A 16554-nucleotide genomic window follows, 5' to 3' on the forward strand; every position below is an offset into this window, starting at 1 on the left:
TAAATCTGAAATGTGTTTATTATTAGTATAGCTACAGAGAAGGTGTGCTGGATTAAGAAAGTTAAGGAAAAGAGGACTCTTTTATTGAACTCATTTTACTCAATACCACTGAAAGGAATATTTTATTTTATGGAAGTATTAGAGTAATTGCAAAAAATAAAAGTGAGCAAACACAATAAAACTTTAGTTCCCTGAAAAATACAAAAGCAGTTAAGTTTATATAAGACATGTATCAATCTTAACATTTTCTTTAACCAAGTTTCTTTTACTGGGGAGAGGCGAAATCATTGGTTGTAAAACTAGTAAAATCTGGTGTTAGGTGGTTATTTTCCCTTGGTGAAGATGTGTGTTAATAATTTCAAAGTTGAATTCAATTTTTTAAAGTTTTTCAAAATTTTCCTTAATGAAGAAATGACTGCTTGCAAAGAGTTGCTTGAATTGAATATATAGTCTAAAGCAGTGGTTCTCAACCCATTTAAGTCATAGTATCTTTTGAAACCCTGATGAAAGCTTTGGCTTCTCTACTGGGGAAAAAAAAGCCTATTTATAAACACATAGTTTTGCATTTACAATACATAATAGCTAATTTGTGTGCTATTTTGAAAGACTTTTTTGAAAAACAAAGGAGTCATTTTCTACATCATGTAAGTATGTGTGCTAAGTCATGCTAAGTTGCTTCAGTTATGTCTGACTCTTTACAGCCCAATGGACTGCAGCCCGCCAGGCTCCTCTGTGCATGGGATTCTCCAGGCAAAAATACTGAAGTGGGTTGCCAGGCCCTCCTTCCGGGGATCTTCCTGATCCAGGGATCAAACTCATGTCTCTTATGTCTCCTGTATTGGCAGGTGGGTTCTTTACCACTAGCGCCACTTGGGAAGCCTGACTTTTCCAACACACATTTCAAATTTGATATTACCTGCTTTTTAATCATTTCAGATTGAATCCAAGGAAAATTCACCTGTCAGTTATAGCAGTGGTCCCCAACAATTCTGGCACCAAGGACTGGTTTCAGGGAAGACAATTTTTCCATGGACTGGGGTAAGAGGGGTGGGCAGGGGGTTGGGTTCAGGATGATTCGAGCAAGTTGCATTTACTGTGCACTTTATTTCTATTATTATTACATCAGCTCCACCTCAGATCATCAGGCATTAGATCCTGGAGGTTGGGGACCCCTGAGTTAAAGAATGTCTTGGAGGACAGCTTGTCTTTTTGATATGGCCTGAAAGTAGATTTGAGGGAAGATCAAAGATCCCTAGGGCTCCGGGAATCCTGGAAATCTAGGTCTGACTCATTATTCTCATCAGCATGGGAACTGTTAACGTGTTTTATTGACACTTGCATAACACCATTCCATGGCGGCTGCATCGTATCAAAGTTTGTATACTCTTCACAGAAAGTGCTGCCCTTTTGTTTCAGAACCTGCTAAACAGCAGAAAGTTGAGCATTATAAACTTTGGCTGGCAAAGATTAAACAGAAGCAAACATACCTAACATATTTGGAAATGGGGTCAACACAAATGTCAAATCAAATGCTCTTGATTTGCCAAGGCCTCTGCCAAGTGGAGGCCTGATGATTTTGGTATGAAGAACTTTGTTCAGTCTCAGTTAATGAAAATTCATTGTTGGAACTGAAACATGACCTTTGTTCACACAGAAGGTTGTCTTAGTTCAGTCAGTTTGAGAGTGGGCTAATCTAGAGTAGAAACTGGAAAATATGTGACAATTCCTACTTTTAGTGGCAGGGAGGGGGAGTCTGGTGGGTGCGAAAAGCTGTTTCATTATTGCTTGCTTGCTTTTTCTATATAATTTTATTTATTTTTTCATTTATTCATTTATTTTTGGCTGTGCTGGGTCTTCATTGCTGCAGCCTGTGGAATCTTCCCAGACCAGGGATCTAACCCATGTCCACTGGACTGGCACCTGGATTCTTAACCTGAATCCCTGAACTACCAGAGAAGTCTGTTATTGCTTGCCTTCCTGGTTTTTAAGGGGCAGTAACTTTTTAGAAACAAAGAAATTGTGGAAGTAGAGACGAAAACAAATTTTCATGCATCAGGGGCCAAAAAATGTTTTGCCAAGTAGATAAAGGAATATGAGTAGCCTGATAATGTTTGTTGTGGTAAAACAAGATACTGGAGCAAATAACCCCACATTTCTAATGGTTAATTAACACAATGAAAGTGTAACATCATTCCATGGTGGCTGCATCATATCAAAGTTTGTATGCTCTTCACAGAAAGTGCTGCCCTTTTGTTTCAGAACTGGCTAAACAGCAGAAAGTTGAGCATTATAAACTTTGGCTGGCAAAGATTAAACAGAAGCAAACACACCTAACATATTTGGAAATGGGGTCAACACAAATGTTTCTTATTCGTATAAAGGACCCGGTCAGGTGTGTCTAGTCAAAGGGCAGCTTTTCATACTTATTCCAGGGTGCACAGCTCTTCTGTCTTGTAGTTCTGTTTTCTAGGATCTCAGAGTTCTCTGAAGCAGATGGTGAAAGAGAGAATGGAGAAGAATAGAGAAGCCTCATTCTAAGAAATCTGAAGCCTCATTGGATCCACAGATGCCTGAAAAAACAAAAATGTGTTACATCCACACCATGGAATATTATTCAGCCTTTAAAAAGGAAGGAAATTCTCTCACATGCTGCAACATGGGTGAACTTTGAAGACATCATGTGAAGTGAAACAAACCAGACACAAGAGGGCAAATACTGTATACTTCCAATTATATGAGGTGTCTAGAATAGTCCAATACAGACAGAGTAGAACAGTAGTTATCAGGAGCTTGGGGGAGGAGGACTGGGGACTGTATCTTTAAAAGGTACAGAGTTTTAGTCTGAGAAGGTGAAAAAATTCTAGAGATGGAGAGTGGTGATGGTTGTACAACAATGTGACTGCACTAAATATCATTGAACTGTACACTTAAAATGATAAATTTTACATATTACCATATATAAAATAGATAGCCAGTGGGAATTTACTGTATGACTCAGGGAGCTCAAACCAGTGCTCTGTGACAAACTAGAAAGGAAGAGTGGGGTGAGTGGGAGGGAGGTTCAAGAGGGAAGGGACATATGTGTACCTGTGGCTGATTCATGTTGATGTATGGCAGAAACCAGCACAATATTGAAAAGCAATTATCGTCCAATTAAAAATATAAATTTTAAAAAAGATAAATTTCAAGCTGAGCACATTTTATCACAATTTTTTTTTCTAATGGCCTCAGTGTGGAATCAAGAGCACCTGGAAAAAAACAATCTTTGGCTGACCAATTGCTTTCCAGTGATACCTATACCTATGAGAGGGAGCACAGAATTTGCATGGACACCTAACTTTTTCCGCCACAACTGGGAAGGGAGAGGGGCAAAGCCCTGGAGTATTCCTTATGCTCACCCATCCATGTTCAAATAAAATGTCTTCTGGGTCATTATTTTCTTTCAGTGGTAATAGTTTCATCTCACCTTTTTCAAGGTTATCCAGATTTATGTCTATTTAGTGAGTCCTTACCATCCCCTAGCCTGTGTTATAAATGCTCTCCACATGTTAAATTATTTAACTATCATAAAATCTTTATGACATAGATGATTCTGTTGTCCTTGCATGCGTGCTAAGTCACTTCAGTCATGTCTGACTCTTTGTGACCCTATGAACCCGCCAGGCTCCTCTGTCTATGGGATTCTCTAGGCAAGAATACTGGAGTGGGTTGCATGTCCTCCTCCAGGGAATCTTCCCAACACAGGAATCAAACCTGTATGTCTTATGTCTCCTGCATTGACAGGCGAGTTCATTACCACTTGTGCCAGCTAGGAAGCCCTTTGTCATCCTTATTTTAAGATCAATGACTTGATGTACAGAGAATTACTAAAAGAGGTCAGAATGTACAGCTACTGAGTGACCCACCCAGAACAGGAGCCATTGTCCAACAGAACTCATATTTATTTATTTGGCTGTACCCAGACTTAGTTGGGACATGTGGGATCTAGCTAGGGATCGAAACTGAGCCCCCTGCAGTGGAAGCAGGGAGTCTTAACCACTAGACCACCAGGAAGTCCCTAGAATGCATCCATTTTTTTTTTAACTACTATACCATACTCCCTCCTGGGAAGCTGTGGTGTATTGAGATTAATATACCATATAATTCGCTAAGAGAGTTGTTCAGCTGCTTTTAATACTGGCCTACACAAAAGACCTGTTTTATTTCTCTCTCATCTAAAAAGTCTAAGCTAGGAACTTCCCTGGTGATCCAGTAGCTGCAACTCCAATCTCCCAATGCAGGGGGTCTGGGTTCAATCCATGGTCAGGGAACTAGATTCCATATACTGCAATTAAGACTTGGTGCCACCAAATAAATAAATAAAAATATTTTTTAAAGTACTAATTTTAAAAGCCTAAACTGTTGGCAGGTCCAGGAGAAGAGGCCAGCCCTGCTCTACAGTGTCATTTAGGGACCCAGACTCTTTCTACGGTGCTTCTCCATCTGCCCCTATGGTGTGTCCCGTCTTCCAGGACATCTTGGTTCCAGCACAAGGGAAGTAGGAGAGAGGAAGTGAAGGGAAAGCAGTTTTCTTCTGAGTATGACTTGGAAGTCACACACACCATTGCCATTCCTATGAAGAGAAGTGAAAGTAGCTCAGTCATGTTCAGCTCTTTGCAATCCCATCGACTATAGCCCTCCAGGCTCTTCTGTCCATGGAATTCTCCAAGCAAGAATACTGGCGTGGGTTGCCATTCTCTTCTCCAGGGGATCTTCCTGACCCAGGTATCGAACCCTGGTCTCCCACATTGCAGGCAGAGTCTTTACCGTCTGAAGCCACCAGAGAAGTCCCCAGCTCAGCCATAACTTCATCATACAGTTTCAACAAGCTGTATAAGGAACTGAGAATATAGGGTTCAACAAGGCAGCCATGAGCTCATTGGAAACTCAGAGAAGACTTGATTCTTTGCAATCTCTGCCTCGCTTGGTCATCACATAAACACCACGTTCTTAATCATCAGACCATATGTAGTAACTAGGTTGCAGAGATGGAAAGTTATTTTTAAAAATGTGTAGAGAAAGCAACTCAAAAAAATTCTAGGTGGTAGAGAATAAGTTGAAAAATAGTTTGTACAAATAGGCAGGCGCAGTTTGGTAGTAGTAGGGTGAATCTCAATTTTAGATTCCATAAGACTCAGGGTCTAATTTGTCTCTGACATTTACTAGTGTGGGAAGGTGGGCAATTTACTTAAATTCTCTCAACTTTGGATTCCTCATCTATAAAATGAAATTGACAATCAATACTTACTTTCAGAATTATTTTGGCAATTAATAGATAAAGTATATAATGTCTAAAGAACATGTCAAGTTTGACATTTCCATCATCAAACTCTCAATATTCTTTCCCAAATCTGCTTTTTTGATAGTCCTCCCTGTCACAGTAGATAGGCAACTTTATCCTTCTAAATTCCCAGGCTAAAGTCCTTGGAGTTATCATTATTATTTTCCATCTTCATATATAAACCATCAGTAAGTCCTGTCCACTTGCCACACAAACCACATTCACTATTCAACCACTTCTCACCACTTGTCCTGCCACCTCCCTACTTCCAGTCATCATTTTACCTTGCCTGGATTATTCCAACAGCCTCTTAAGTGTTCTTCTTGCTTCTTCCTGAGCCTCCTACACTATCTCCTAGCAGGCAAAGTCATCTTTTTAAACAGAAGACTGATTATGTTCAGAGCCTTCCTCTGTTGTCTCAGAGTAAATCCTTCACAATCTGGCCAGCTGTTGACTCTCTGACCTCATCTCTTATTAGTCTCATGATTTTTTCAACCGGAGTCTGAAGATCATAGGTTAATACCTATAAAGCAGCCGGTAAAGCGTGGCTGGGCTTCATCTGTTAATGCTCTTCTCTAGTCAGACCAATGAGGGAGAAGAAATATTAAACATTTCACTGTGTTGAAGACCAATATTTTAAAAAAGCATTGAAAGAAAAGTGAAAGTGAAAAAGTTGCTTAGTCGTGTCTGACTCTTTGCGACCCCATGGACTGTATCCCACCAGGCTCCTCCGTCCATGGAATTTTCCAGGCAAGAGTACTGGAGTGGGTTGCCATTTCCTTCTCCAGGGGATTTTGCCCAGGGATCAAACCCAGGTCTCCCACATTGTAGGCAGACCATCTGAGCCAATTTTATTTTGAAAAATGCTCCTTAAGAATTCCCTGGCAGTCCAGTGGTTTGGACTCTGTTTCCATAGCAAGGGGCATGGGTTCAATTCCTGGTTGGGGAACTAAGATCCCACATGCCATGTGGCATGGTAAAAAAAAAAAAAAAAAAAAATCTTCTTGTCAAAAGAAGCATTTGGAAAAGCAGCTGAGGCATCGTTCAGACCTCAGCTTCAATGACCATCTCATCTGAATTAGCCTCTTTATACTGTCATTCGTCACTGTACTATATTTCTTTCATAACACCTCCCAGTTCAGTTCAGTCACTCAGTTGTGTCTGACTCTTTGCAACCCCATCTGCCCTCAATCTTTCCCAGCATCAGAGTCTTCTCAAATGAGTCAGCTCTTTGCATCAGGTGGCCAAAGGACTGGAGTTTCAGCTTCAACATCAGTCCTTCCAGTGAACACCCAGGACGATTTCCTTTAGGATGGACTGGTTGGATCTCCTTGCTGTCCAAGGGACTCTCAAGAGGCTTCTTCAACACCATAATTCAAAAGCATCAATTCTTTGGTGCTCAGCTTTCTTTATAGTCCAATCTCGCATCCATACCTGACCACTGGAAAAACCATAGTCTTGACTAGACGGACCTTTGTTGGCAAAGTAATGTCTCTGCTTTTTAATATGCTGTCTAGGTTGGTCATAACTTTCCTTCCAAGGAGCAAATATCTTTTAATTTCATGGCTGCAATCACCATCTGCAGTGATTTTGGAGCCCCAAAAAATAAAGTCAGCCCCTGTTTCCACTGTTTACCCATCTATCTGCCATGAAGTGATGGGACCGGGTGCCATGATCTTAGTTTTCTGAATGTTGAGCTTTAAGCCAACTTTTTCACTCTCCTCTTTCACTTTCATCAAGAATCTCTTTAGTTCTTCTTCAATTTCTACCATAAGGGTGGTGTCATCTGCATACCTGAGGTTATTGATATTTCTCTCGGAAATCTTGTTAGTATTAGAAGTGCTACAATTTACTGTCATTTTCTCTGTGCTCCCAAGGACAACAGATGTTCAAACATGAAAACCTAAGGTAAATTGTTGATGTAAAATGCATTCATAACAGAATTAGAATACATTTAAAGGAATTTAAAGGCAAATAAAATTATAAAATTAATTTTTAATACTTATGGAAGCTATCAGATTCACACATTTTCTTTCCAGTAACCCTCTGGTCATATTTTTGTGGGGTGTCCTTAGTGGCTTTGTGCTTTTCTTCCCAACTCTTGATTCAGTGATATCACACCTGTAGCATGAAATCTGCCATTGTAGGAGTATTTACAGAAGAAGGGTATTTACAGTATTTACAGGATAAGGGAAAAATCGAAAAATCAGATTTTGGAACCCTCCCATCCTGGGAGAGCTAGCTGTTAAACATTTACCATCTATGGCTGAACTTAGCATTTGCTAAGTTTACTGTATGGAAATATATATTAAGAGGTATTTTACAAACCTGTTAGGAATTGTGGGAAACTTGAGCCATAAGTTCAAAAATAACTAAGCAAGTAGGAAGAAATGAAGCAATTATTATCTCTGCTGCTGTTTAGTCTCTAAATCATGTCCAACTCTTTTGCAACCCCATGGACTGTAGCCCACCAGGCTCCTTCTGTCCATGGGATTTCCCAGGCAAGAATACTAGAGTGGGTTGCCACTTCCTTCTCCAGGGGATCCTCCCGACTCAGGGATCAAACCCGAGTCTCGTGCATTGGCAGGTGGATTCTTTACCACTGAGCCATGAGGGAGGCCTAATTATTATCTCTAGGAAAAGCAAAATATATAAATATACTGTAACTACAATGCATTATCTGACTCAGCTAGGGGCAAAATCTTACATAATCATTATAATGAAAGCACTGAACTTCCCTGCTGGTCCAGTGACTAAGACTCTGTGCTCCCAATGCAGGGGCCCTGCATTCCATCCCTGGTCAGGGAACTAGATCCCACATGACACAACCAAGAGTTCCAATGCCGCTACTAAAGATCCTTCATGCCACAAGAAAGACCCAGTGCACCCAAATAAATAAATAAATATTCTTTAAAAAACGAAAGCACTGTGTACATGCTAAGTCGCTTCAGTCATGTCCAGCTCTGTGCACCTTATGAACTGCAGCCTACCAGGTTCCTCTGTCTATAGGATTTCCCAGGCAAGAATACTGAAGTGGGTTGCCCTGCCCTCCTCCAAGGGATCTTCCCATCCCAGGGATGGAACCCACATCTGCCTGAGACCCTTGCATTGCATTATTTACGACTAGCGCCACCTGGGAAGCTCCAGGTCTCCGCGTTGCAGGCAGACTTTCACCATCTGAGCCACCAGGGAAGCTTGAAAGTACTGAATATGGATTTAATCAAAACTAGAATATAAATTTATTGGAGAGAAGAAAAGAGGGAAGGAGTTCTGTGTAAGGGAGCTAAGATCTTCACCTGTTGCATTGGAAGTGGTTGACAGACATGGGAATGTCCCCCTCTCTGACCTCTAGATGCAGGGAGCATATATACCCAGTGGATCTAGTCACTGCACTTTGAAATTGACCACTATATCTATGTGGAGGTCACTCTTCCCATGGGCTGCTCCCAGCCAATGACTGGGAGATAGGGCATCCCTCCAAAGGGTGGCTGTGAGTCAAGGACTCCCCACTGGCCTTGATGGCCTTTCCTTAGGGCTGCTCTGTGATCTAAGGTGACTCTACCCCATCTTCTGCACTTCCCTGTCTTGTGACTTAGTAAGATCTGCAGGCAGTCTAACGGCATTTCACAAGCTTCTCCCAGGTCCCTTTCCATTTTTTCTTACAGGCATGTCCTGGAATAAAGTTTTCTCTTTTGTGTCTGCCTCTTGGAGGGTCTGGACTAACACAGAAGTCAATAATACCTAAAATGAACGAATCTAATGATTATAGATACATATATTTCTTGAAATACACATGTAAATATCAGAAGTAGCTAAGAACAGTAAAAGTGCTGAAGGGCACATATTTTTAACTCTTTAGCACTACTTGACTTTTTAATATGTGCTTACATTAACTATTTTCTAACTTTATTTTATGTTAGAGTATAGTTGATTAACAATATTGTGATAGTTTCAGGTGTATAGCAAAGTGATTCAGTTATGTGTATACATGTATCTATTCTTTTTTCAAATTCTTTTCCCATTTAGGTTTATATTAACTATTTTTGGGCTCCCCTCGTGGCTCACATGATAAAGAATCCATCTGCAATGCAGGAGACCCAGATTCAATCCTTGGGTCGGGAAGATCCCCTGGAGAAGGAAATGGCAACCCACTCCAGTATTCTTGCCTGGAGAATTCCATGGACAGAGGAGCCTGGCAGGCTGCAGTCTGTAGGCTTGCAAAGTGTCAGACACAACTGGGTAACTAAGCGCACATAACTATTTTTAAGTAAGTTGTTTAAAAAGTTAAAGGCCACTGCTCTAGATATTGGTTGCTGTTGATTGTTAAGCGGAAACAAAACTTCATCTACACTTTATCATCTGTTTTTCTAGCAATGACTCCTTTCACTTTCTTTTTGAATTCAACAAACTCCTTGCAAACAGCTCCTCCCAGAGGGAGCAAAATGATCTGCCATCCAAGAGCCCGCTCGGGAGTGAAAGTGCTAGTGACCATGCCCTTGAGTTATTTTTTCTACATTTAATACATATGAAAGGTTAATTTTTAGAGTGTTATTTTTCTTCTCTTGTCTTCTCCCCACTTCAGGTAGACAAGCCCTCATTATGAGTTTGGCTTGGGGGTTTTTGCAAATGCCATCAAAAGTTGTATAAATCTACTAGAACTAGAACACCTTTTCACACATAAAAAAGACAGTTTACTGAAATACTGTATTTGATTATCCCAACACAACAATAAGACCATTCACCATCTTTATGACTGGTTCAGTTACATCGACCGCACGGACTGCAGCATACCAGGCTGTCCATCACCAACTCCTGGAGTTTGCTCAAATTCACGTCCATTGAGTCGGTGATGCCATCCAACCATCTCCTCCTCTATCATCCCCTTCTCCTCCTGCTGTATACCAAAGTGAATCTGCCACACGTATACATACCATCTTCATGATCATTGAAGAGAATTTTCCCATGTTGTGCTCATCTTTATGAAAATGTCACCTAATCCTAAATCCTTTTCATTTTTTCACTGAAAAATGTAGTGGGAAATTCTAGTTGAACTGATAGATTAAAACATAAGCTTACCACCATTCCCTCTCATAACTCCTCTAGAATGGCAATGAAGGAAGCTTTAAAAGATGTAAAGTCACAGGGTAAAAAAAGATTGCAACAGAGAAGAGAATATACAAAGCTGATGGATGAGTGATAAGTAACAGAACAGAGAATCCTGAAACCTAACCCTTAGAGGGCTAAACCTGAAAGAAGCAAACTGACATTTGCATCTAACTTTTGAGGAAATTAAAGTAAAACAAGCAAGCACAGTGCTCACTTCACTGGCATATATATTAAAATTGGAATGAGACAGAAAAGATTTGTATGGCCCCCGCACAAGGATGACACTCAAATTCGTGAAGCATTTCATATTTTTTGGATTGGAAGATTGGTACTGACATATATACACTACTATGTAAAAAGCAGATAACCTATGCTAAGTCACCTCAGTCGTGTCCGACTCTGTGCGACCCCATAGATGGCAGCCCAGCAGGCTCCACCGTCCCTGGCATTCTCCAGGCAAGAACACTGGAGTGGGTTGCCATTTCCTTCTCCAATGCATGAAAGTGAAAAGTGAAACTGAATTCGCTCAGTGGAGACCGACTCTTCGCAACCCCATGGACTGCAGCCTACCAGGCTTCTCCATCCATGGGATTTTCCAGGCAAGAGTACTGGAGTGGGGTGCCATTGCCTTCTAAGAACTGACTATATAGTACAGGGAACTCTACTCAATGCTCTGGGTGGCCTTCCTTCCTAAATGGGAAGGCAATGAAGGAAAAGGGGACGTATGTACACATGTGGCTGATTGACTTTGCTATACAGCAGAAACTAACACAACACTGTAAGACAATTATACTCCAATTAAAATTTTTTTTAAATAAATCCTCTGTTAAATGCCTGATTTGCATGTGCCACAAATTCTGTGGAATATTCTGATATGGGTTTGAAATGTCTTCATTAAAGTAATCTTTATGCAATATGATCAAACCATTATTAAGATCCCCTGGAGAAAGAAATGGCAACCCACTCCAGTATTCTTGCTTAGAAAATCCCATGGGAAAAAAAAAAAGAAAATCCCATGGACAGAGGAGCCTAGTGGGCTACAGTCCATGGGGTCAGAAAGCACCCAACACAACTTAGTGACCAAACCACTGCCCATGAGCACTTAAAAAAATTCAAATACAATGATATCCTCAAAGATTTAAGACATTGTATAAGATTTAAGATATCCTTAGAACAAGAAAAATGTGCTAATGAACTTTTAGAAAACAAAAAGAGAAATCTTGGAAGTTAAGTGTAATATTACAGGTATTAGAAATGCAATAAAAGGTTTAGAAGATAAAGCCAAGGAAATTACACAGAAATTAGAACAAAGAGTGAAAGTGAAGTGGCTCAGTTGTGTCCGACTCTTTGAGACCCCATGGACTGTAGCCTACCAGGCTCCTCCATTGGTCCATGGGATTTTCCAGGCAAGTGTACTGGAGTGGGTTGCCATTTCCTTCTCCAGGGGGATCTTCCTGACCCAGGGATGGAACCCGGATCTCCCACATTGTCGGCAGATGCTTTTACTGTCTGAGCCACCAGGGAAGTCCAGAACAAAGAGACAAAGAGTTAAAATAGAAGGAGAGAAAAATTAGAACACAGGAGAACCAGAGGAGTTCCAGAAGACAGAGCAGAAACAAAGAAGTATAACTAAAAAATCCCCTATTTATTAGTCATGAATTCATTTGTTCTCTTTTCAGTGAGTGCCTTCTCTATACCAGACACTGTGACAGGTGTGAGAATTTGGCAGTAAAATTCCTTATCTCATGGAGCTTACTCAGAAATGAAGGTTGCGACTTCTTAGGTAGAAAGAGCCCAGTGAATATCATGAAATAAACGAAAAATGTTGACAGTAAGACACACCATCATGAAATTTCAGAACACTAGAGATGATTAAAAAAAAAAAAAAAACCCTCCTAAAATCTCCCAGAAAATTTCTGATATACAAAAGATTATGAATGAAAAAAATAGGCTTCTCAACTTTCACACGAGAAGCTAGAAGACAATAAAACAATGTCCTTAAGATCCCAGGGGAAATTTCCTACCTAGAATTAAATTTCCAACCTAACTATTAATCAGTGTGAGGGTGGAATGTAGTAATTTTCAGATGTTCCCAACTTTCAAGGTGGCTCAGTGGTTAAAAAAAAAAAAATCCACCCACCAACGCAGGAGACTCAGATACGGGTTCAGTTTCTGGGTCAGAAACATCCCCTGGGGTAGGAAATGGCAATCCCCTCCAGTATTCTTACCTGGAAAATTCCATAGACAGAGGATCCAGGCTATAGTCCATGGGGTTGCAAAGAGTTGGACACGACTGAGCACACACACGCAAACTTTCAAAAACTTTACCTATCATATGTCCTTTCCTGGAAAGCTACTAGAAGAGGTTCTTCACACAATTGAAAGTGAACTGAAAGAGATGTACGATCTAGAAAATAGAAACTTCAACACGGGAAGGCAAAGAAAATTCCAGGACAGGAGCTGTGTGTTAGACCTAATGATGGTGATGCATGTGTGCTGTCATATCCAACTCCGTTTGACTGACCCCATGGACTCTAGCCCACCAGGCTCCTCTGTCCATGGAATTTTCTAGGCAAGAATACTAAAGCAGCTTGCCATTTCCTACTCCAAGGGATCTTCCTGACTCAGGGATCAAACCTGCATCTCCTGTGTCTCCTGCATTGGCAGGCAGATTCTTTACCACTGCGCCACCTGGGAAGTCCCTAGAGGGCAAGCAATCTCTATTAGAACAGAAGGTCAAAGAGCTCCAGGGGACAGCTGTTTGAAGAAAGAGGAAGTGGTGGGGATGGGGGTGGGAGATGGGTAGGCAGAAAGAAAAGCAAATTACTCAACTGATATATATGTATAACTTAAGAGGAGATTTACCCTGTACTCAAGGGTTATGAATGAATAAAGGGTGAATGGATAAATAAAGAGTATCAATTCATTGTTTTTTAAAAAAAAGAATACACTTTCTTTAAAAGGCAATTATTAACTCTTGTGGTAGGATGACTGTACAGGAAAGGAAATGTACCAGAGGCTCATTTGTGAATAATGCTTACACGGTCATAATAATGTAAACTCTGAATGTTAATTTGACTAAAAGGATCAAGAAACCAATGCAATATTGTAAAGCTATTACCCTCCAATTAAAAAATAAATTTAAATTAAAACAAGGATCATATAACTATATTGGGAGGTTAGATGGTAGAAGATTGCTCAAGTTTAGAGAAGCTGTTGGAGGTGTAAGATAGTGACTTTGTAGAAAGCAATTGGGAATATGTAAAATGAGAAGGCGGAGAAGGCAATGGCAACCCACTCCAGTACTCTTGCCTGGAAAATCCCATGGACGGAGGAGCCTAGTAGGCTGCAGTCCATGGGGTCGCAAAGAGTCGGACAGGACTGAGCGACTTCACTTTCACTTTTCACTTTCACGCATTGGAGAAGGAAATGGCAACCCACTCCAGTGTTCTTGCCTGGAGAATCCCAGGGACGGCGGAGCCTGGTGGGCTGCCGTCTATGGGGTTGCACAGAGTCGGACACGACTGAAGTGACTTAGCAGCAAAATGAGAAGGAAAAAAACCTCAAGAAATAATAGTGTGAGCATATTATTTAGAAATGGAAATAAATTTCATGAATAGCTCATTGAAACAAATGTTTCTTCTGATGAAAAAAATGGTGGTAAGCATGAGTGTGGCTGTGGACACTCAAGCCGTGTTAAAATCTGAGTATATGTATTTCTCTGATAAAAATTTAAATTATAAAAAGCGAAATGGTTAAAAACTGATGCTGCTTAGAGCAGTTGTCAAAAAGTATGCAGTGAAATATAAAAATAATTGCTCAATAAAGCCATTTTATTTAACAGCCAAAAAGCAGACTTCTCCGGTTAGTTCCGTTGGGGGAGTGTGTAATTTCCTCGGTTCTGTCTCGCCGCAGCAAGGATTTGAAGCAATGGATGGACCAGCGTTATAGCTCAGTTTTATTTAGAAAGCAAAGGAAAATACATCCTCCAGGCATGAGGGCAAGCCGAACCAAAAGGCACGAAAAGAAGAGAAGCCCCCGGTTCAATTTTGGCTCCTCTTTTTATATGTTTTTTTCTCCTCCCCCTGAGCCTGACCTATGTAAATCGGGCTAACCAGGAGGGCTGTTTGTTTTACCTGAGGTCCTTACTCCGGTCCTCGGACCTTCCTTTGTTCTATTTTCGACGGCTTTTCCCTTCTTTGTCTTTTAGCCACCACCATTTTGGACTCCTTTTTCCTATTCTAACTACCCAACAGTTCAAACACTCATCTTTTGAATCTGAAGGAAGAGCAAAGGGAATAAGTCATCTAAAAAAAGAAGTACTGGTCCATGACTGTGGAGCAAAAACAAATCAGGAAGGATGCTCGCTTTGGCAGCTCATAAATAAAATTGGAATGACGTGGAGAAGATTAACATGGCTCTTGCACAAGGCTCACACAAAAATTTGTGAAGCATTTCATATTTGGGGGAAGTTTGGGATTAGCGGAGGCAAACTGTTACATATAGGATGGATAAACAACAAGGTTCTACTGTAAAGCATGTATATCTGAGTCACTGCTGTACAGAAGAAATTAGCACAATGTTGTAAATCAACTATACTTCAGTAAAAAAATTTTTTTAAAACAAAGAATGAAATCAGAAAGGGTCTCTAGCAATTTGGGCAGTGGGTCTACAGTATATCATTAAATAGGCATGAGGTTCTGATCTGCCTTCTGTTCACCATTTCTAACTGTCATGGAAGTCTTGTTTGCAAGGGAACTCAGTCATTTGGCAGGATTTGTACTCATCATCTCTTCCTTCCTAAAAGGGAAGTGGTGTAAACTTGGAGGTGTTCAAAAAAGGGAGCAAAAATAATGTTAAGTATCTGTAGAGCATTAAAAACAGAGAGAGATGGGAGTCAGAGAGAGAAACAGACAGAGAGAGAGAGAAAACATGTGCTTTAAACAGAATCTTCTGACTTAGCAATTTTTGTTTTATTATTATATAAAACTTGAGCAAAAAAAAAAAACCTGTTTGAAGCTCCATCTGGAATGAATTTACTACTGGACCAGAAAAATGACTCAGTAAATTCTCTAAGTATTTGAAGTAAAAGAGTACTATCCTTTAAATTTCTTTATCTAAATTTTGACAAAATAAGTAAAACATAAAGATTCTCCAAGAAAGAGAAATAATGGAATAAAAAAAAGGAGAAAAACCTCCTTTCCTCCCATCAGGGATTAATGATACAAATGAAGGAAAAACTGGATTTCCTTACAATCCATTCTTAGCCACATAGCTCATTAATAGTTTGTCCTTCCTTTCACTTACTGAGTAGTGTTGTGTTAGTCGCTCAGTCATGTCCTACTCTTTGTGACCCCATGGACTGTAACGTACCAGGCTCCTCTGTCCATGGGATTCTCCAGGCAAGAATACTGAAGTGGGTTTCCTTCTCCAGGAGGAGAAGCCGTTTCCTTCTTCAGGGGATGTTCCCAACCTGGAGATCGAACCCAGGTGGCCTGCATTGCAGGCAGATTCTTTACTGTCTGAGCTACAGGGAACTCAAACTTAATGATGTGCATCAAATAGAGATTTTCTTTCAGAGCCTATGTAACATCCTCTCCCAGAAGAGAAGAGCCTCAGGGCTTCAAATGGCCTTTTTAGCAAGAAGGAAATAGCAACAGTGATTAAGTAACCATTCTTCTCCTTCCTCCTCTCTCTTCTTGAATTGAAGTATAATTGGTTTACAATATTGTGTTAGTTTCTGCAGTACAATGACCAAGTGAATTATGGGCCTCCCTCCCCCTCACCCCTATCCCACCCCTCTAGGTCATCACAGAGCCCTGAGCTGAGCTCCTGCAGGCTCCCACTAGCTATCTGTTTTACACAAGGTAGGGTACGTATGTCAATCCTAATCTCCCAACTGGTCCTACCCTCCTCTTCCCCCGTTGTGTCCACAAGTCCATTCTGCACATCTTCATCTATATTCCTGCCCTGTAAATATGTTCATCTGTACCATTTTTCTAGATTCCACCTAGCTTATCTGGAGCCAGTATCATGTTTTCACATCCTGAGCTCCCTATCCTCAGGGCTCACCTTAGGGAATGGCTGCAGCCTGGTGGCTGCTAGATGACAGCTTTCTTTCTTTCTTG

At 40.6% G+C, this 16554-nt stretch overlaps 1 protein-coding gene and 2 non-coding genes across 4 annotated transcripts in view; all 3 read left to right on the top strand.

Moving 5' to 3' along the window:
- LOC145542309 (17-beta-hydroxysteroid dehydrogenase 13) overlaps positions 1–3435 on the top strand; it is a 41471-nt gene extending 38036 nt beyond the window's left edge. For both annotated transcript variants that reach the window (XR_014079778.1, XR_014079757.1), the window contains exons 8-10: positions 702–845; positions 937–1038; positions 2458–3435. The gene's annotated coding sequence lies outside the window, so the exon portion shown is untranslated. The remainder of the gene's footprint in view (positions 1–701; positions 846–936; positions 1039–2457) is intronic.
- Positions 3436–10632: 7197 nt separating this feature from the next.
- LOC145521639 (U6 spliceosomal RNA) lies at positions 10633–10739 on the top strand. Its single transcript, XR_014065555.1, has one exon. It is a non-coding gene; the product is annotated as a U6 spliceosomal RNA (small nuclear RNA).
- Positions 10740–14787: 4048 nt separating this feature from the next.
- Positions 14788–14892, top strand: LOC145521743 (U6 spliceosomal RNA). Its single transcript, XR_014065649.1, has one exon. It is a non-coding gene; the product is annotated as a U6 spliceosomal RNA (small nuclear RNA).
- The last annotated feature ends 1662 nt before the right edge of the window (positions 14893–16554 follow it).

This window comes from Giraffa tippelskirchi, chromosome 1, assembly GCF_054371585.1.
Source record: "Giraffa tippelskirchi isolate mGirTip1 chromosome 1, T2T-mGirTip1v1.2.pri, whole genome shotgun sequence".
Taxonomy (NCBI): domain Eukaryota; kingdom Metazoa; phylum Chordata; class Mammalia; order Artiodactyla; family Giraffidae; genus Giraffa; species Giraffa tippelskirchi.